This window comes from Aotus nancymaae, unplaced genomic scaffold, assembly GCF_030222135.1.
Source record: "Aotus nancymaae isolate 86718 unplaced genomic scaffold, 86718_ANA_hifiasm-v0.15.2.pri h1tg000200l, whole genome shotgun sequence".
NCBI lineage: Eukaryota > Metazoa > Chordata > Mammalia > Primates > Aotidae > Aotus > Aotus nancymaae.
In genome coordinates, this window is record NW_026988615.1 from 447,020 (window position 1) to 469,518 (window position 22,499).

General features: G+C 50.4%; 1 pseudogene; it reads left to right on the top strand.

Moving 5' to 3' along the window:
* Positions 1-1,858: 1,858 nt before the first annotated feature.
* LOC135273024 (pyruvate kinase PKM-like) lies at positions 1,859-3,726 on the top strand (annotated as a pseudogene).
* The last annotated feature ends 18,773 nt before the right edge of the window (positions 3,727-22,499 follow it).

Consider the following 22,499-nt stretch of genomic DNA (forward strand, 5'->3'; position numbering starts at 1 on the left):
TTTATTTATGGAAAAATCACAATCGATAATGGAGGAGGAATGTTAGAAAATTACCAGTTTGCAACTCATTGAAATAATGGCATCAGGAATGATCATCAATGGCTACTGAAACCATGCAGCAAAGGTTAATGGACACTTTGCTAATAGATAGGTATCCATGAACCCACTGTTCAACCGTAGCCTACTGGAAGTGGAACAGTGGAACTGGCAGACATGATGTATCCCAGATGTCACAAAATACACATGGCTGGCACCATCTAGATGAAATGTGAAGCTAATCAAGCCATCAGATCTGAGTATAACCCACAAGAAATGCAGAGGGTAGAGAAATGTGTTAAATGGTGGTGAGTCCTCTCCTTTCATGGTGTAGGGGGTGAGGTAGTTAGGCTGAAGGCACATGCTGCAGCCCCATTCTGTGACAATCCTACACAGCCTTGGGACCTTTACAAGACGAGCCAGTAAAGAACCAGCTAAACTTTAGTCATCGTTCAGTATAATTCATGTGAGAAAGACAACCAAGTTAGAGTGTAAGACAGGCAGGACCTATCGGAGGATGAGACATCTAAGTTAGTTCTTGTGTCTGAGAGCTCTAAAGAATATTTTTTAAATAATAAAGAGCACATACTGTCATGTATTTCAAATGTTTAGGTTTGACACTTAGCACCTTTCACACACACACAATGACCATCTCATGACGCCATTTGGAAATCACATCCTTCATGAATGTGCACCACCCCACAACCTTGGCCCATGCTCCATTATGGACTGCTGGGAACATCCCAGGTTTTCCAGCTGGAGAAATAATAGAGCCAATCTCTGTCTTCCATTCTGTTTCTTTTCTATCCCACCCCAGAGTATAGCTATAGAGATAATGAGGGCACAGAGAAGTAATGATTCTCTTGCAGCAGTAATTGCCCCAACACTGGCTCACCTATCTGCACCTATTTGCGCTGCCTTCCCACCCAGGACCTCAGATTTCCCATCGATGCTCTTATCAAAGCCATTCTATCACTTCACACTAAATGACACCTCCTCTGGCAAACCAAAAACATTCTTCCAGAAATCCTTTTGCTACATCATTAATTTTTCTTCTCTTTGGGATCACTGACATTAGCATAAAACATGTTATTATCTCTCTCATTAAAAATATCTTTCCAAATGCCCGTAGAGTACCATGTACTTTTTGGGTGATGGGTTCACCAGAATTCCAAACCCCAGCATTATACAACATATCCAGGTAACAAAGCTGCACACGTAAACCCTGAATCTCTAATAAAATAAAATAAGATTTTTAAAAAGTTAAAATAATAAAATAGATTCCAATTGGATAAGGATTTAGAGATGAAGAACAAGATGATTTTTGAATGCAAGCATTTGTGGAGACTGAAATTTTTAAAACTAATTTTGTACAATGTTACCATGTGCAGAATAAAACTTTCAAAGTTAGTAGCACCAAGAAAGCTAATTTATATTTTAAAAAATACATTTTCCTTAAAAGAGAATAAAACTTTCAAAGTTAGTAACTAACAATAAAGAAAGCTAATTTATGTCTTAAAAATACATTTTCCTTAAGAAAGACTAGAGCAGAGATAAATGAACTAGAAAATAGAAAAATAATACAAAAATATCAACAAAATCAAAAGTTGGTTATTTGAAAAGATTGACATAATTGACAAACCTTTAGCTGGGTGAATTAAGAAAAAAAGAGAGACCACTCAAATTTCTAAAATTAGAAATGAAAGTAGGCACAGCAGCTGCGCATCCAGGGCTCCTGACCTCTCTCTAGGTTTGGAGCGTAGCCCAAATCTGTCAGCACTGGAGGACCTCAGGAGTCACGTTGAAGCCCCGTGGTGAAGCTGGGGTGGTCTTCATTCAGACTCAGCAGCTGCATGCAGCCATGGCTGACACATTCCTGGAGCGCATGTGCTGCCTGGCCACTGAATTGCCACCCATCACAGCCTGGAGCACTAGCATCATCTGTACCATGGGCCCACCTTCCCTATCATTAGAGATGCTGAAGAAGACCATTAAGTCTGGAATGAATGCGGCTCATCTGAACTCTCATGAAACTCAGAAGTACCATGTGGAGGCCATCAAGAACGTGCACACAGTCACAGAAAGCTGTGCTTCCTACTCCATCCTCTACCAGCCCATTGCTGTGGCTCTGGACACTAAAGGACCTGAGATCCCAGCTGGGCTCCTCAAGGGCAGCAGCACTGCAGAGGTGGAGCTGAAGAAGGGAACCCCTCTCAAGTTCACACTGGATTTTTTTTTTTTTTTTTTTTTTTATAACGCCTAAATGGAAAAGTGTAACAAGAACATCCTGTGGCTGGACTACAAGAACATCTGCAAAGTGGTGGAGGGGGGCAGCAAGATCTACACAGATGATGGATGCTGACTTTCTGGTGACGGAGGTGGAAAATGGTGGCTCCCTGGGCAGCAAGAAGGGTATGGACCTTCCCGGGGCTGCCGTGGACCTGCCTGACATGTCAGAGAAGGACATCCAGGACCTGAAGTTAGGGGTCAAGCAAGATGTCAATATGATGTTCACGTCATTCATCTGCAAGACATCTGATGTCCATGAAGTTAGAAAGTTCCTGGGAGAGAAAGGAAGGAATATCAAGATAATCAACAAAATTGAGAATCATGAAGGGGGTTGGAGGTTTGATGAAATCCTGGAGGCCAGTGATGGGATTAAGGCCAGTGATGGGATTACTGAGATGAGATTCCTGCAGAGAAGGTCTTTCTTGCTCAGACAATGATGATTGGGTGGTACAACCAAGCTGGGAAGCCTGTCATCTTGCCACTCTGATGCTGGAGGACATGATCAAGAAGCTCTACTCTGGCTGGGTGCGGTGGCTCACGCCTGTAATCCCAGCACTTTGGGAGGCTGAGGCAGGTGGATCACCTGAGGTGGGAGTTTGAGACCAGCCTGACCAACATGGAGAAACCTCGTCTCTACTAAAGTTACAAAATTAGCCAGGCATGGTGGCACATGCCTGTAATCCCAGCTACTTGGGAGGCTGAGGCAGGAGAATTGCTTGAACCTGGGAGCCGAGATTGCACCATTGCACTCCAGCCTGGGTAACAAGAGCAAAACTCTGCCATAAAAAAAAAAAAAAGAAGCAGCAGCAGCAGCAGCAGCCCCGTTGCACCCGGGCTGAGGGCAGTGGTGTGGCCACTGCAGTCCTGGAGGGAGCTGACTGCATCATGCTATCTAGAGACAGCCAAAGGGGACGATCCTCTGGAGGTGGTGCACATGCAGCACCTGATTGCCTGTGAGGCAGAGGCCACCATCTGCCACTTGCAATTATTTGAGGAGCTCTGCCATCTGGCACCCATTACCAGTGACCCCACAGAAGTCACTGCCGTGGGTGCCGTGGAGGCCTCCTTCAAGTGCTGCAGTGGGGCCGTAGTCTTCCTCACCAAGTCTGCGGGTATGCTCACCAGGTAGCCAGATACTGCCCATGCACCCCCATGACTTCTGTGACATGGAATCCCCAGACAGCTCGCCAGGTCCACCTGTACCATGGCATCTTCCCTGTGCTGTGTAAGAATCTGGTCCAGGAGGCCTGGGCTGAGGATGTGGACCTCCAGGTGAACTTGGCCATGAATGTTGGTAAGGCCTGAGGCTTCTTCAAGAAGGAAGATGTGGTCATTGTGCTGACCTGGTGACACCCTGGCTCTGGCTTCACCAACACCATGTGTGTTGTTCCCATGCTGTGATATACTGTGATAGACCCCAGAGGCCTTCCTCCAGCCCCTGTCCACTGCCTTCCCCAACCCCTCCATTAGGCCAGCAATGCTTATAGAGCTCACTCTGGGCTGTAATGTGGCACTGGTAGGCGGGGACACAAGGGAAGAAGATTTATGCCTCACTGAAACATAGCTGTTTTTAGAGCCTGCTCTGGTGTGACAGTCCAGAGCTTGGCTACCCATCATGTGGCCCCACCCAAGCAAGGGAAGAAGGAGGAATGCAGAATGGAGGCTCCCAGAGCATATGGCAAGAGGGTAACAGCTTCCTTTCCTGTGTGTACTCTGTTCAGTTCCTGTAGAAAATGGATGCCCAGAGGACTCCCAACCCTGGCCTGGGGTCAGGAAACAGCCACCAAGAGTTAGGGGACTTAGGGTGTGGGGCAGTAGTTCTAGTTTAAGCGGACTCTGGCCCTGGCCCTTACTTGCTTTCCCAACCCCCTGGGCCTTTTTCACTGACACCTGTCCCCACCCTCCACTCAGCTGTCCTGCAGCAAACACTCGACCCTCCACCTTCCATCTCCCCTACTACTGCAGTCACCTCTGGGCCTGTGGCCAGAGAGCCTAGCTGTATGTAAATAAACAACAGCCGAAGAAAAAGAAGAATGAAAGAAAGAAAGAGAAAGAAGGAAAGAAGGAAAGAAAGAAAGAGAGAGAGAGAAAAGACAATGACTACAGATTTACTGAAATAAAAAAGATCGTAAGAGAGTACCATGAGCAACTGTACACCAATGAATTGGATATGTTAGATGAAATGGACAAATTCCTAGAAACGTAAAACCTACCAAGACTAAACCATGAAGACATGGAAAATCTGAACAGACCTATGACTAGTAAGGAGACTGAATCAATAATCAAAAATCTCCAGACAGCCAGGAGTTGTGGTGCACACCTGAAGTCCCAGCTAGTTAGGAGGCTGAGGTGGGAGAATCACTTGAGCCTAGGAGTTTGAAGTCAGCCTGGGCAACATAGTGAGAGAGACTGTATCTCTAAAAAAAAGAAAATCTCTACAAAAAGTCCTAGACCTAATGATGTCACAGGTGAATTCATCCATTGTTCAGACCAGACGTAGGAGGGAGTCTGGACACTCCCCACCCCATGCTCCACTCTCTCCTACAGCCACAGGCCACTATTTCTCACCCAATCCACTCTTGCTTCCCCTACCCCTCCCTCTCCTGTTTTCTGCCTCCACAAAGATTTTTTAAAAATTCAAAAACCTGACTCTCTCTTTTCTATATTTAAAACTCTTCAAGGTTTTCCCTTTTCTTTTTGGATAATGATGGAAATCTTTTGTGGCAACCTAATTAGGGAAAAGAAGTTGGGATGGCAAGACTGAGGGAAAGAAAAAAGAAAAAGAAGATTGGACTGGGCATGGTGATTCACACATGTAATTCCAGCACTTTGAGAGGCTGAAGTGTGTGGATCACCTGCAGTCAGGAGTTCGAGACCAGCCTGACCAACATGGTGAAACCCTGTCTCTACTTAAAAAAAAAAAAAAAAATTAGCTGGGCGTGCTGGCATGCACCTGTAATCCCAGGTACTTGGGAGGCTGAAGCAGGAGAATCACTGGATCCTGGGAGGCGGAGGTTGCAGCAAGCTGAGATTGCGCCATTGCACTCTAGCCTGGGCAACAAGACCAAAACTCCATCAAAAAAAAAAAAAAAAAAGAAAGAAAGAAAGAAAGAAAAGGAAAAGAAAAAGCAGATAAGTTGTGTCTGACTTTCTTCACGGTCCAGGACATGCAGCCCTCCTGTGCAAATAACTCACTATCTTCCTGCATCCAGTTATCATCAGACCCTTGCCTGATAGAAAAATGCAAGTTAGTTCCCTGCCACCTTGGCGTTATCAGTACCGCACAAAGCCCTCTTCGGCACACAGCACAAGTACTGTTCGCTAAAGTCCCCAGCAAGCCTTTGTCTCTTTGCAGTTAGCACCTCTTCTCCTAACAGCAACTTGTCCCCTTACAACGCATTTTCATACTTTCTCTAATAAATCTGCCTTTCTTTACCCACAACTGTCTTGGTAAATTCTTCTCACCTCCACACCACTGGTCCTAGATAGTGACATCTTTGACATGGTCCTCCCTCTTCAGGACTTTGCATGAGCTGCAGGTTCCTAGTTGGCTCCCCGTCATCCTTCACAGTGTAGCTTAGGGCTACTTCCCTTAGGGAGCTTTTCTGACCTTCCAGAGCAGTTCTAGGCTCCCTGCTTCATACTGTCCTTAAGCACTTTTATTTCAGTGGATTTATATACATTGGTGCTATTATTTAAAGTCTGATTGACCGCTTAGATTCTAAGCCCCATTAGTATAGGAACCCTACATGCTTTTCTAATCACTGAATTTCTAGCACTAACATAGTGCATGAGATGGAGGAGAGTCAATAAATATCTAATGAGTAAAAGAGGGGAAAAGGAAATAAGGAAGATAGGTGGGAAGAAAGAAGCTAATAGTCTCAGCCAAGCTCAGTGACTATGGCAAACCCTGTGTGACATGGAAGTATTCTGTTTTACCAAAACTTCTACCTAACTACTGTGCTGAATCTGCACAGACCTATGTCTGCTGTATGTGATCTGCACACACAGCATGGGTATAATTTTCAGTCACAGCTTTGTTGTTTTTAAAAAATGGAAACGTTAAATTTAGAAGTTAGGCCTATCCACACAATGTCTAACAAACTTGCTAATCAAAATATTTACAAATGCAGCTTCCAACTGCTGAAGTTAGATAATTTAATATTTCCTACTTTAGGCCAGGCAGAACACTCAAGAACACAGGAAAGGATTGAAAATCTAAGAAAAATGAAAATTTATATTGTTGGTTTCATCCAACAAAAGTGAAACAGTTACACAGTGAGTAGTACTCAGGGAATGTCATGACATCCAAGCTGCAGATCCAATGGGACTCTATTTTCGGAAGAGCTTCCACTTTAAAATTGAGTCTTCCCACAAAAGAGGAGTGGAATATAGCCTCTGTGTGGGCAGAAGGCATGCTGCAGACACGTCTGGAGGAGGAACATTCAGACACAAGATTGCTGCAAATTCCCATGAGCAGAGAGAGGCCCTCGTCTGCGATTACCACCCTCACCCTCCACTTCCGCCTTTGGATCTTGACTCTTATAAAGCTGCAACAGCATCAGTTAGCTCACGATTAAATTTCTCCAGTTTTAAATGATGTTTTTACTTTAAAACATTTCTACTTATATGTAGAAATCCAAGTTTCAAATATTTCATTTAATCTGGGCCTACTTGGCAGAGAACAGCAGATCAAAGTCAAACTCCTTTTGCTGCCATTACAAATTATTAACAACTTAGTGGCTTCTTCTGCTGCCATTACAAATTGCTAACTACTTAGAGTTTTCAGCAACACCAATGTATCCTCTCACAGTTCTATAAGTCAGAAGACCAACATGGGTTTCTTTGACTAAAACCAAAGTGTCAATACGTTATGTTTCTTTCTGGAGGGTCTAGGTGGAAAATCCATTTCCTGCTAATTTGGGTTGTTGACAGAATTCGGTTCTGGGCTCGCCGTCCCTGGTCTCCTCCTGCCTCTCCGGCACCGTTTGCCCCTGGACACCCTCGTCGTGACCAGCTCGCCGTCCCTGGTCTCCTCCTGCCCCCTCCCGCACGGTTCGTCCCTGGACTCCCCCGCCGAGACCGGCTCGCCGTGCCTGGTCTCCTCCTGCGCCCCCCCCCCCACCCCGACACCGTTTGCCCCTGGACTCCCCCGCCAGGACCGGCTCTCCATGCCTGGTCTCCTCCTGCCCCCCTCGCAACGTTTGCCCCTGGACTCCCCCGCCGGGACCCGCTCACCGTCCCTGGTCTTCTTCTGCACCCCCCCCCAGCTCCATTTGCCCCTAGACTCCCCCGCCGGGACCGGCTCTCCATGCCTGGTCTCCTCCCGCCCCCCACCGCACCGTTTGCCCCGGGACTCCCCCGTCAGGACCAGCTCACTGAGCCTGGTCTCCTCCTGCCCCGCACCGTTTGCCCAGGACTCCCCCATCGTGACCCTCTAGCCGTGCCTGGTCTCCTCCTGCCGCACCCGCACCGTTTGCCCCTGGATGCCCCCGCCAGGACCGGCTCGCCGTCCCTGGTCTCCTCCTGCCTCCCCCGCACCGTTTGTCCCTGGACTCCGACGCCGGGACCCGCTCGCCGTCTCTGGTCTCCTCCTACCCTCCGCCCGAACCGTTTGCCCCTGGACTCCCGGGCCGGGACGGGCTGGCCGTCCCTGGTCTCTTCCTGCCCACCCCGCACCTTTTGCCCCTGGACTCCCCAGCCGGGACCGGTTTACCGTCCCTGGTCTCCTCCTGCTCCCCCCCGAACCATTTGTCCCTGGACTCCCCCGCCGTTATAGGCTCGCCGTCCCTGGTCGCCTCCTGCCCGCCCACGCAGTTTGCTCCTGAATTCCCCTGCCGGGACCGGCTCACCATGCCTGGTCTCCTTTTGTCCCCACCGCACCGTTTGCCGCTGGACTCCCCCGCCGGGACCGGCTCGCCTTCTCTGGTCTAACAAGATGGAAACTCCTTCTAAAAAAAAAAAAATCTTCCGGGCCCGATGGCTGACGCCTGTAATCCCAGCACTGTTTGAGGCTAAGGCGGGTCGATCACTACGTCAAGAGATCGAGACCATCCTGGTCAACATGGTGAAAGCCTGTCTCTACTAAAAATACAAAAAATTAGCTGGGTATGGTGGCGCGTTCCTGTAATCCCAGCTACTTACGAGGCTGAGGTAGGAGAATTGTCTGAACCCAGGAGGCGGAGGTTGCGGTGAGCCGAGATCGCGCCATTGCACTGCCGCCTGGGTAACAAGAGCGAAACACCGTCTCCAAAAAAATAAATAAATAAATAAAATAAAATCTTCCAGGCGCCGTGGCTCAGGCCTGCAATCCCAGCAATTTTGGAGGCTAAGGCGGGTGGATCACGAGGTCAAGAGATCGAGACCATCCTGGTCAACCTGGTAAAAGCCCGTCTCTACTAAAAATACAAAATAATAGCTGGGCATGGCGGTGCGTGCCTGTAATCCCAGCTACTCAGGAGGCTGAGGCAGGAGAATTGTCTGAACTCAGGAGGCGGAGGTTGCGGTGAGCCGAGATCGCCCCATTGCACTGCAGCCTGGGTAACAAGAGCGAAACTCGGTAGCAAAAAAAAAAAAAAAAAAAAAAAAAAATCATCCTGGCGCGGTGTCTCTCGCCTGTAATTCCAGCTACACGGGAGGCTGAGTCAGGAGAATTGCTTGAACCCAGGAGGCGGAGTTTGCGTTGAGGCGAGATCGCGCCATTGCACTCCAGCCTGGGTAACAAGAGCGAAACTGCGCCTCAAAAAAAAAAAAAAAAGAAAAAAAATCTTTTTGGCGCGGTGGTTCACGCCTGTAATTCCAGCTACTCGGGTGGCTGATGCAGAAGAATTGCTTGAACCCAGGAGTCGGAGTTTGGGTTGAGGCCAGATCGTTCCATTGCACTGCAGCCTGGGTAACAAGTGCGAAACTCCGTCTCAAAAAAAAAAAAAAAAAAAAAAATCTTCCTGGCGCTGTGGCTCACGCCTGTAATTCGAGCTACTCAGGAGGCTGAGGCAGGAGAATTGCTTGAACCCAGGAGGCGGAGTTTGGGTTGATGCGAGATCGTGCCATTGCACTCCAGCCTGGGTAACAGGAGTGAAACTGCGTCTCGAAAAAAAAAAAATCTTCCTGGGGCGGTGGCTCAGGCCTGTAATTCCAGCTACTCCTTAGGCTGAGTCAGGAGAATTGCTGGAACCCAGGAAGCGGACGTTGCGGTGAGCGGAGATCGCGCCATTGCACTCCAGCCTGGGTAACAAGTGCGAAACTCGGTCTCAAAAAAAAAAAAAAGAAAAAAATATCTTCAGGGCGCGGTGGCTCACGTCTGTAATCCCAGCACTTTGGGAGGCTGAGGCGGGTGGATCACGAGGTCAAGAGATAGAGACCATCCTGGGCAACATGGTGAAGTAGCTTGGAAACATGGACAGATGCTCCTTGGAAAGAGAGTCAGACTCTAGCAATGAATAAAAGGCACTAATTTACAAGGCTTGAGTGAAATCCCAGAAGCCTTGAGGCCCAGGTATCAGAGAGACATTGAGACAAGTCCATTGGTAAGAGTGAGAGTAATAAGAAGGGTTTCTGAACTCTGCTTCAGGAACACCACCAGTGACTTATCCATTCACTCACTTAATCCAGCAACTGTATATCGAGGGCCTATCATGTGCCGGGGTATATTCCATTGAAGAAAAGAAACAGAGGCCTCTGTCCCGTGCAACATATATCCTACTCTGGTCGGGTTAGGCGTACAGGACTGACAGCAAACAGTGACACAGGTAAGTGAATGGCATAGCATGTCAGAAGACATAAGTATTACAGCAAAAAAGAAGGGAAAAAAGCAGAGGAAGAGATGGAGGTAGCGTGCAATTTGAAATAGGGTAGACTTCACTGAAAGATGTAATTTAAACAAATTTATATATATATTTTGAGACGGAGTCTTGCTCTGTTGCCCAGGTTGGAGTGCAGTGGCGCACTTTTGGCTCACTGTAGCCTCTGCCTCCTGGGCTCAAGTGATTCTCCTGCCCCAGCCTCCCAAGTAGTTGGGACTACAGGCACCTGCCACCATGCCCGGCTATCTTTTGTATTTTTAGTAGAGACAGGGTTCCACCATGTAGGCCACGCTGGTCTTGAACTTCAAGTGATCTGCCTATCTTGGCCTCCCAAAGTGTTGGGTGTGAGCCACTGTGCCCAGCCTAAACAAAGATTTGAAAGAGGTGAAGGGGTGAGTCCTGCAGGTATCTGGGGACAGAACATTCCAGGCTGAAAGAACAGTCCATGCAAACCTCCTCAGGAGGGAGCATGTCTGCCTGGCTGTACTGAGGCATAGCAAGGAGGCCAATGTGGCTAGAGCAGAGTGAACCAGGGAGGCAGGAGACACAGGTGGGCAGAGGCAGGGCACAGAGCTCACAGGACCTCATGGCTGCAGGAGGATCTTCTTGGACTTGTCCTCTAGGTGAGGTGGAGAGCCACAGGGACGTTCTGAACACAGGAGATTCATGGTTCCTCTGCTGCTGTGCTGAGAATATACTCTAGGAGCAAGGACGGAGACAGGGGGAGCACCCAGAAGGCAGTTGTAGGAAGCTGGGGAGAGATGCTGGTTTCTGGGTGTATTTGGAAAGCAGAGACATGAGCTCACCCAACAGATGGGAAGTTGGGGGCGAGAGGAAGAGGCGTCAGGGATAGCGCCTGGGGTTCTGGACCTAGTAACCAGAAGGAAGGGGCTGGCAGAGAAGGAGGAGAGAGCAGGTGTAGGGGTGGGTGGGAATCAGGAATTCAGTTTCGGACTTGGGGGGTTGGAGCTGCCTATTTGGCATGGCAAGTAGGCAGCTGGACGTAGAAGGCTGGGGTTTGCAAGAGAAACTTGGGAGTGGTTGGCATATAGATGATATTTAAAGTCAGAAACGTGTACTATTTGCCAGATACATGCAGTAAGGCAGTTGATGCGAACCGAAGCCTTCTAATGTAGTTACTGTTACTATTTTCATTTTGCAGCTGTAGAAACCGACACTCAGAGAGAAGTGACTTGGAGTTCACGGTGTCACCGCCCACTGATGGGAGAGCTGAATTCAACCTGACCTACAGTCTTTGCTCCTAAGCCCTCCACTGCAAGGTGACCCCCTCACTGGATCTTTCAGGGCATGTCTTAGATGAGAGGTGGATGGACTTTGGATCAAGGGAAGATAATCCATACAAGAAGGGGACAGGAGTTTGGAATCAGCAAACCAAGTCCCACAGTGAGGGGACACACTGGCCCTCAAGGAAGCTGAATGTTGGGGAGCAGTGGGATGAGACTGAATAGGAAGGAGGGGCTAGATGGAGGGTACAGCTTCAAGACTGGCCTGAAAAGGTTTGACTGGATGGGGAAGGAAGCAGAGAGCGATTGATGGTTTTGGAGGAGGGGGGCATTACATGATCAGTGCAGCCCTTGTGAAAGACCCATCAGATATGGGCATTCAGGCTGATGAGGGAGGTGTCAGGAGAGACCAGAGAGGAGGAAACAGGCCCAGAAATTGTTGAGACTGTCTGGGTGTGAAGGATGAGGGCTGAGACAGTGGAGATGAGGAGGAAGCGAGGAAGCCAAGCTCCCACCGAAGACAGCACTGAGCAGAGTCTCTGCCTGATGTAATGTGGGGGATAGAGGTGAGGAATGAGTCAAGGGCAAAGTTTCAGACTGGTGGGGGCAGATAGGGAGGTGGGAAACAATGCTGGCTTGAAAAGAAAAAAGGGAACTGGTGTGAGAGGGAACTCGGTTTTGCATGTCTTCTACTTGGGGCTAAGTGAACCATGGTGGGACAGATTTCTGCGTCCCAGCAGCTTGCAGGCTAGTGTAGGGGACAGAACTGCACAGGGCTGGTCAGGCTGCAAGGCAGAGAGAGCTGAGGGGTGCCACAGAAAGATGGGCAGGAAGGGGCAGCGTCCGGTGAGTGTGTCTGATTGGTTATTGGTCAGAGCTAGGGACAGAGATTAAAGAAGTGTTTACCCAGAGGTGAAAGATCTGGGGTAGACGACGCCAGGGAGGAAGGGAAGGTTGCCTGAGGGAAAAAAACAAAGTCTAGGACAGGCGCAGGCTTGCTCCTGCCACCAGCTAGCTCTGTGCCCATGAAGTAGGTTTTTTTTAGTTTTGTTTTTTTGTTTTTTTGAAATGGGTCTTGCTCTTTTGCCCAGGCTGGAGTGCAGTGGCACACTTATGGCTCAGGCGTGCACCACCATGATGGGCTAATTTTCATTTTATTTATTTTAATAAAGACAGAGTCTCACTATGTTGCCCAGGTTGGTCTTAAACTCCTGGGCTCTAGCGGTCCTCCCGCCTCAGCCTCCGAAGTGCTAGGAGTACAGTGAACCCGTTGTTTCAACTACTCTGGTTAGTTCCTAATTTTCTCATCTGTAGAAAATAATAGTTCTTACCCCCGAAGCTGCTGTGAAGACAAAGTAAACTAATAGACTAAACTGCTGAGACCCCCGACCCCCACCCCAGCCTATAGTGAGGGCTCAGGGACATTTCTGAGAAGGGGAGCTCACAAAGAGCCCAGGGAGGAACCGTGTCCCAGATCCCAGTGGCAGGAGCATCAAGAAGGGAGGTAGGTTCCCAGGGATGATAAGGAGATTCCCTGAGCCAGCTGGAGACCAGGAACTTTACAGACTTTATCTCAGTCAGTTCTCCAGGTCATACCATGAGGGAGGGTTTATCATCACACCCATTTCACAGATGGGAAAAATGAGGTTCATAAAATTGCTCTTGGTCACACAACCAGGAACAAGTAGAAGAGGGACTGGAACCCAGGGCTATAAGTAATGATTCCAGAACCTCTGTTGGTAACCACTGCCCCACACTGCCCAATGTAAGGCAATGGGAGGTTCAGGGAGTGGATGGAGGGGATTGAGAGGCTCAGAGAGAGGACCCTTCCTAGAGCATCAGAGCTGGAAGCCACATTGCTGAGGATTAATTGAATCACAAGTGGGCAGAGAGGAAATGGTAGAGGGAAGTACAGACCACACATCAAAGCGTTTTGGTCATGAATGAAAGGAGAAATGGGAGGGCAGCATTTGGGGGTGTTGAGGTCAAGGAGAGGTCTTTATGGAAGTGGAGAAACAGCATCATGTTGTCAGCAGAGGGAAAGGGGGTCACGGGATGGGAGACAGTGCAGAGCTAGAAGATGGTGTAACTGAGTGAAGGAGGCCCCTCTGGGCTGGATAAAGGTTGATATCCAAGCCACAGTTGAAGCAATTTAGGTTTGGCAGAAAATGGCCATAACCACAAGGAAGTTGTAAACTGGATAGAGGAGGAGTCAGGGTGCCCTTGAATAGGTTCCTCTGCTTCATCCATGGCAGAAGGATTCGGTGTGTCTCATAAACTGGTGGGACACACTGGTTTAAAAACAATTTGCTCTGGGGTGAAGGAGGCCCTGAGATAGAATGTCAGCTGGACCCATGTTGTAGTTCAGAAATCTGTAAGTGACCATCCATCTATCCATGCATCCATGCATGTATATATGCATTCATCATCTATCAAGCCATGCGCCCATCCTTCTATTCATCCATCCCACCACACATCCATCTATCTATCTATACATCTACAACATACACCCACCCATCCATCAGTCCATCCGTTCCCCCATCCAGTTTCATCCATCCATCCATCATCCATTAACCCATTCATCCATCCTTCCATCTGTCCATCCATCATCCATCCATCTATCCATCCATCCATCCATCCATTCATCCATTTATGTACCCATCTGTCCATCTATTATATATTTTTTTAATTTTTATTTTTTGAGACAGAGTCTCGCTCTGTCACCAGGCACCAGGCTGGAGTACAGTGGTGCAATCTCGGCTCACTGCAACCTCCACCTCCCAGGTTCAAGCAATTCTCCTGCCTCAGTCTCCTAAGTAGCTGGGACTACAAATGTGCGCCACCATGCCCAGCTAATTTTTATATTGTAGTAGAGACGGGGTTTCACTATGTTGGCCAGGATGGTCTCGATCTCTTGATCTCGTGATCCGCCTGCCTTGGCCTCCCAAAGTGCTGGGATTACAGGCGTGAGCCACCGCACTCGGCTCCATCCATCTATTCTTTTGCCTTCCATCCACACATCCATCTACCATCCATCCACCATCCATCCATCTACCCATCCATCTATCTATTCATTCTTTTACAATTTATCCACACATCCATCTACCATCCATCCATCTACCATCCATCCATATACCCATCCATTCATCTAGCCATCCATCTATCTATTTATTCTTTTACCATTCATCCACACATCCATCTACCATCCATCCATCTAGCCATCCATTTATCCATTCATCTACCCATCCATTTATTATTTAAGCATCCATCGACACATCCATCTACCATCCACCCACCCATCTACCATCCACCCACCTATCCACCATCCACCCACCCATCCATCTGTCCATCATCCACCCACCCACCCATTCATTCATCCATCCATTTGTCCATCCATCCATCCACCCATCCATCCATCCATCTATCCATCCACCCAGCCATTCATTCATCCATCCATCTATCCATCCATTCATGTACCCATCCATCCATCTACCCATCCATCCATCTATTCTTTTGCCATCCATCCATATATCCATCTACCATCCATCCATCTACCCATCCATCCATCTACCCATCCATCTATTTATTCTTTTACCATTCATCCACACATCCATCTACCATCCATCCATCTACCCATCCATTTATCCATTCATCTAACCATCCATTTATTCTTTCAGCCTCCATCCACACATCCATCTACCATCCACCATCCACCCACCCATCCATCTATCCATCATCCATCCACACATCCACCCATCCATTTTTCTACCATCCATCTATCCATTCTTTCATCCACCTTCCAGCCACCCATCCATCCATCACCCATCCACACATCCATCCATCATCCATCCACCATTTATCCATTCACTCATTTAATCATCCATATCCATTCACCCATTCATTCATTCAGCCATCCATACAACCACTCACCTAGTTATACATTCAGTAAACATATATATATATTTTGAGATGGGGTTTCACTCTGTTGTCCATGCTGGAGTGCAGTGGTGCAATCACGGCTCACTGCAGCCTCAACCTTCCTGGTGTAGGTGATCCTCCTCACTCAGCCTCCAGAGCAGCTGGGACTACAGATGCACACTGTAACACCTGGCTACTTTTTGTTTGCAATTTTTGTAGAGACAGGGTTTCACCATGTTGCCCGGGCTTGTTTTGAACTCCTGGGCTCAAGTGATCCATCTGCCTCTGCCTCCCAAAGTATTGAGATTACAGGTATGAGCCACCACACTGGCCCAATAAACATATTTTATTGAGCACCCACTAAGGTGCTAAGTCCTGGAGGGATAAGTTGGAACACAAAAGAGGTCCTTCAAGGATTGTACCGTTTTGTGTGTGAGTCCCAACAAATAAACTAGCAATCACAACACTGTATGAAGACAGCCATGAAGAGGGAAGTCAATGAACTCTGGGGACATAGAGGAAGGTAGGAGTTGAAGGAAGGAAGTGAGGGTTCAAGCTGTGCTCTGAAATGAGGGTAGGAGAGAAAGGAAGTGAGACAGAGGAGCAGGAGAGAGCGTTCCAGACAGGAGGAACAGGCTGTACAAAGGCTTGGGAGTCTGGCAGAGCCCAGCATTTTCAAGGAACTGAAAGAAGGTCCATGTGGCTGGGACAAAGTGATGTGGTGGGTGGTGGAGCTGGAGGAAAAAGTTGAGGCTGGAGAAGTAGGCAGAAATTTGGGCTTCGTCCTGAAAGGGTAATGGGGAGGCATTGAAGGATTTCAAGATTACAGGTGTGAGCCATCCATCCATCATCCACCCATTCATCCATCCACCCATCCACCCATTCATCCATCCACCTATGCACCCATTCATCCATCCACCCATCCACCCATTCATCCATCCACCTATCCACCCATTCATCCATCCACCTATCCACCCATTCATCCATCCACCTATCCACCCATTCATCCATCCACCTATCCACCCATTCATCCATCCACCTATCCACCCATTCATCCATCCATGAATGGGTGCACTCCAGCCTGGGCGACAGAGTGAGACCCTGTCTCAAAAATAAAATCGAGAGGGGAGAATCTTGCTCAGGTTTGTGTTTTGGAGATCACTGGCATTCTGAGAGGAAGATGGACTGGACCAGGAAGGCCAGGAGGCTGGGGCATGAGCTCAGGACTGCGGTCCAGCAGAGAGATGGAGGAGGAGAAGGAGATGGATTCAGGACACATCCAGCTAGCCACTTTGCTGATGGACTGGATGTGGGCAGTGAGGGAGAGCCCGGGGCAGAGATGACCCTTGGGTTTCTGACCTGAGGAACCAAGAGGACACCCTGTCAAGAACAACAGACACATCAATGGTCATGTCAACTCTTTGCAACAGGGGAGTGGGGCCTATTTTGGGGTCAGGGGTGGAAATACCATTTGGGACCCTCACATCTCAGCTGGGCTGGCCCTGATCCCAGATTCCTGGCCCCCTGGGCAGGGCAGGACAAATCCAGCTTCAGCTGTCAGCGATGGAGATGAGTGAACAAATGAGCCTCAGGTGACACTGGTATGAACGGGATGACCCTTCTGCCTAGCCGCTCCCTCCCGGTCATCTACAGCTATCAAATGCAATTGAAGATGATGAAGAGCTGCTGCCCCGCCACCTGGCCCCTGCTCTGTGACTGAGAGCATCCTGGTTCCACCCATGCCTAGGGGCCAGCCTTCTCCAGGAGCCTGGGCAGAGCCTGGGGTCGGGGCAGGAAACCTCCTTCCTGCCTTTCAGGGAGAAGGACCCCGAGTCAGCCTGGCCCTGTGCCCTCTGGCCAACGTGGAGTGGGAGTGTTGCAGCAAGTGCTGGGGCAAGAGCAGCAGGTGCCTGGGCGGTGTGCCTGGCCTGCTTTAGTCAGAGGCGTTGAGACAGGGAGTTACCTCGGCTGCTCCTCCCACTCAGATCCAATCCCCCTTTCACACTCTCCTAACAGGCCTAATGGTGTATGGCCTGCTTCTCTGCTGTGGCCCTTTCCCTTCCTCTGGCCACAGCACCCTCTCCCCTGCTGCCCCTCCGCAAAGCTCTGCCTCACCGCCACCTCCTCCAGGAAGCATTCCCGATTGCCCTGACAGACCTCCAGGTCCTAGAGTCCTCACAGCATCATAAAGATCTCTCGATACTTCTCGTAGGCCCAGACTTCAGCACATTGTGTCTGGAAGGTCCCTTGGCATCCATCTCACTGCCCGGGAGAACTGACGAGGAATAAGCCCAGTTAATCCCTGGTGAGGAAACCACCTCAAAAATGTCCCTGGTCCCCGCCACCACCTCCCAAAGAAGGCTGAGGCACACTGGGCCCTTCGCGCCCATCTCGCCTGCCCTTCCAGTCCTGTGTGGACTCGGTCAGGTGACACTGAAGGTCCACTACATGCCAGGCACTGTGCTTGGCACTGGGGATGCCCACAGCATGGGGCAAGGCAGACACAGCCTGTCCTCATGTGACTGGCTCTCAGCCTGCCATCGAGGCTGTGCCCCATGCTGGGCTTTCATGCTATTGTCCTAATTTACCTCTGCACATTCCCCTCTCTGCGCCTTTGCCTAAACAGTGCCCCCTGTGACATGCCCTTTCTTCCAATCTCAGTATGAATCTTATTTACAAGACCTAGCCCCACAGCCACCTCCTCCAGGCAGCCTTCCATGAATTCTGGCCAGAAGCAACCACTCCCCCGGCTGTCCCCTGAGGTCCTTTAATCTCACCTGCATGTCACTATGAGGAGTCAGGCCCTGTTCCCCAACCCCTACCCACTGTGAACCCCCAAAACAGCAGACTCTGGCCTCTGCCCACCCTGCAGTGCCAGGCATAGCCCCTAGAGGCTCAGCTGCCCCTGCCAGCCAGGCAGCCTGCACCAGCCTTGAGCTGAACCAGAAGCTTCCTAGTCTGTTCCCCAGAAAAAACAGGGGAATTCGGGTCCTTCTGGAGAAAGCTCTGAGTCTGTGAGAAAGCAAGGAGGACTCAGAACTCACCCGGGGAGTTTCCCCAGTGGCAGGGACTGCAGCCACATCATTATCATCAGGCTGCCCGCTGAATCACAGCTGTCCTTTGCAGGCAGGTGGAGCCCCCACAAGAGGGTGGGCAGAAGCCACCAGGCTGAGTGCATGAGGGTGGGGCAGGCAGGAGGGGTGGTCGAAGAGGTGCTCCCTCCTGCCTCCTCCCGGGCCCCAGGCCCTGCACCTCTGGGCCCAGGCTCTGTCTCCAGGTCAGGGCCTCCTGTGCCTGCACCCTTCCCCTGCCCAGCCAGCCTTCTTTGCAGGGGGACTCTGCAGGGAGCCACCTTGAGGCTGCCCCTCCCTTTTTCTGGGATGTTGGCACCCAGGAGGGGCCCAGGCAGGAAAAGTAGGCTCCCCTCCCCCTCCTCTGCATGTGCAAATGGAAGCCAGCCCTGGGCACAGGACGGGTGACTGGGGGCAAAGAACCCATCTGGGCTGTGGCTTGAGGAGGGGGCAGGGTCAGGGTTTCAGGCAGCTGATATGACCCCCAGAGAAGCAGAGAAATGCTGGTGCGAGGCCCACCAAGGTGGACCCCATTTTCCTGAGATCAACCATCCTGGCAGGGCTCTGTGGGACAGACCAAACTTCCCTCTACAGGTGATAAGATTGAGGTCCAGAGAGGGTCTGTGAGCTGCCTGAGATCACACAGAGGATCCTGCCCACGGAAAGATTCCGCATGGGCAGGGGAAGCCTTGCTCCCAGGCATGGAAGCAGCCCCAGCCTCCCAGGCCGCCCTTGTGAGGGGTGGGGAGAGGAGCGCCTGGGGCTCCTCCTGAGGTGGAGGGTCCTTGTCTGGTTTCCTTTCATCGGAAACCCCCGCCCCACCTGAAGACTGATGAGGTTAGCTCTGAGCGATGCTCCGGGAGAGTGGCGTTTCCACAGGTATCCCCAGAATGTAAAAACAAGAAACAAAAATCTCACGACACATAGCTGCTGTTGCTGTTATCAGGACCGGTAATGAAAACGTAGTAATGATTCAGAGATCAACACAGGGCGGACTGTGAGAGGGCGGAAGGCACCTGTGCCGTGTTGCCGAAGGGGCACTGCTGTCATTTTGGGCTGGCCCTGGTCATGCAGGGACAGGGTAAAGCCAGGCCTAGGTCCCCCATGTCACAATCAGAGTCCAGGTACTGCCCTGCCTGGAGCCACCCTGCCCTGGTGCTGCCCACCTGGAGGGCATGGGACCCTCATTCTACTGAAGGGATGCCCATGCTCTGGCTCTCTGGAGCCCTGACAGGGTGACTGGCAATTTCTTTGGGTGGCCAGGGGCCTGACCCGCATGCAGTGATGCTGTGGCCTGGGGCTGAGACCCTAGAGTCACAGAGAAGCCAGTTCACCAACTTTATCCACTGCCTTATGCTTGTAGTTCTTGTTTCAGTCCTGCCCTTACTGGAAAGTGGACTTGCGTTCTGTCATCTGCCCTGCAATGAGCTGGGGTGCTGGGAAAGTCAGCTCAGGGCCTGACTCGGGCTGGATCCTGACCAGGTGTCCAGTAGACTCCAGGACACAGCTCTGCTAGAAGCGAGAAGCAGCATCTCCCACAGACCCCTTTGTTCTGTTCTGCATCTTTTTTTTTTTTTTAAGACTCAGTCTCTCTCTTGTCCACCTGGCTGGAGTGCAATGGCGCGATCTCAGCTCACTGCAATCTCCGCCTCCCGGGTTCAAGTGATTCTCCTGCCTCAGCCTCCCAAGTAGCTGGGACTACAGGCGACCACCACCACGCCCTGCTATTTTTTGTATTTTTAGTGGAGAGGGTTTCACCATGTTGGCCAGGCTGGTCTCGAACTCCTGACTTCAGGAGATCCACCTGCCTAGGCCTCCCAAAGTGCTGGGATTACAGGCATGAGCCACCGCACCCAGCCCTGTTGTGCATCTTAGTGTAAGGCAACCCATTTAGGGGAACGTGGTTTCTCTAGCTATTTGGATTGAATGGTGATTGAAGCACCACTGGGCTCTGGCCTCCTGTGGTCAGGGCCTAGCCTGGGATGGGACAGGCAACCAAAGCTGCTCTGTGCCCTGGCTGGGCCTCAGCCTCTCTCAGAGGCAGATAAAGCATAGACCTCCCTGCAGAGCGATGCCCCTGTGCCCGTGGCCTGCAGCCAGGGTGGGCCCCTAGTGCCCTGAAGCTTGCCCATGGTCCAGGAGAAGAGCCCTGCTTAGTTTCTGCTGGTTGATTCCCAACACCCCCATCTCCCCCCACTCAGGCCGCCATGCATGAAGGATGCTTTCTAGCCACAGAGGGATGAACTCCGTTGTGGATGGAGGCTTTTCAATTCTAATAGAGGAACAAAGAAATGTCCCTTTTGAAAGGAGAAGTGTGTCACTGCATGGGCTCCAGACACATGTACCCTGCCTCTGTCTCCAGTTGAGGGCCCATTCTCTGGAAATTCACAAACATTCCAAGAGCTGGACTTTCCTGAATCATCTCAAATTCTTCAAACTTCACTGGTCTAGCAAAGGATGTGGGGAGGTGACAGAAGGCGAGGCAAGACCCCCAAGGAGGTTAAATAGGTCACAGCCACCCTCGACTCCAGCAGGGTGTCTCCCTGAGCAGAGGGACCTGCACACACAGACTCCTTCCTGGACTTCTGGCACCATGGCCCCACTGAAGATGCTGGCCCTGGTCACCCTCCTCCTGGGGTCTTCTGCAGCACATCCATGGAGGTGAGAGCAGGGAAAGGTGGCCAGGGACAGGCACTGGGAGGACAGGAGTTGGGGGCATGAAAACCACGGAAGCAACACACACACACATTTGTGCATTATTGACACCCCACCTACTCCCATCCCACAAAAGACATGAGAAGCCCACATCACTAGGATTTTGAGGGAAACAAGCAGAGAAAAATGTCTATGATGATGATGTCACAGCTCTTGCAGGTGGGCTTGGTAAGGACCAACATGAGCACATCTCGAGCTGCAATGGCTGTGAGGTTGGGATTCACGGCTGTAGTTGTGCAATGGAAAATGAACGATTCTCAAAATTATTTATTAGCATTTATTTTAACAAGTTTTATGCACAATGAGAGAATCAGCATAAAGATTCCAAGGGCACGTAAAAAAGAGTTTCTTTTTTTTTTTGAGATGGAGTCTCACTCTGTCACCCAGGCTAGAGTGCAATGGTGGGATCTTGGTTCACTGCAACCTCTGCCTCCCAGGTACAAGCGATTCTCCTACCTTGGCCTCCCGAGTAGCTGGGATTGCAGGCACCTGCCACCACACTGGGCTAATTTTTGTATTATTTGTAGAGATGGTGTTTTAACATGTTGATCAGGCTGGTCTCGAACTCCTGACCTCAAGCAACCCACACACCTGGGCCTCACAAAGTGCTGGGATTATAGGCATGAGCCACTGCGCCTGGCCTAAAAAACAGATTCTTATATTAGGTTAGGAAAGGAAAGATGAAATAAGGTTGCCAGGCATAGACACACAGGACTGCACACAGACACACACACATGTGGGCACTGACAGGACACACAGGATCCCCCACAGACACATGCAGACATGCATAGCCACAAACACACAGGACCCCCACAGCATATACAGAGGCCTCACACACATACCTGTGCACATTCACACACACATACACATAGGCAGTGACACATGCAGTCACCACACACAGATGCACACTTGTGGACATGGACATGCCGACCTTCCACAGACACCCCCAGGGCTCCCACAACACACACGCAGACACTCACACACAGCCCACCCTGCTTCCTCTCCCTGCAACTCGAGGGACCAGTGTTGGCCAGGAATGCTGCCTGGAGTACTTCAAGGGAGCCATTCCCCTTAGAAAGCTGTCTACTTGGTACAGGACCTCCCAGGACTCTAACCGGAAAGCTGTCGTGTAAGTTCCCGTGGCCACAACCCTGTTTCTCTGGGCCAAGCATGGGGACAAGTGGACCCTGGAGCTCCCAGAACGGCCACTGGGAAACAGGGATGATACAGTGGGGACCTTCCTCCCCAACCCCTGCAGGCTCCTTCAGGCAGTTCATGTACCCACGCTGTGGGACCCAAAAGGGCGGCAGGGCAACAAGTCCAACCTGTTCCTTGATTGTGGTGAAATTGCCTGAACCCAGGAGGTGGAGGTTGTGGTGAGCCGAGATCGTGCCATTGCACTCCAGCCTGGGTAACAAGAGCAA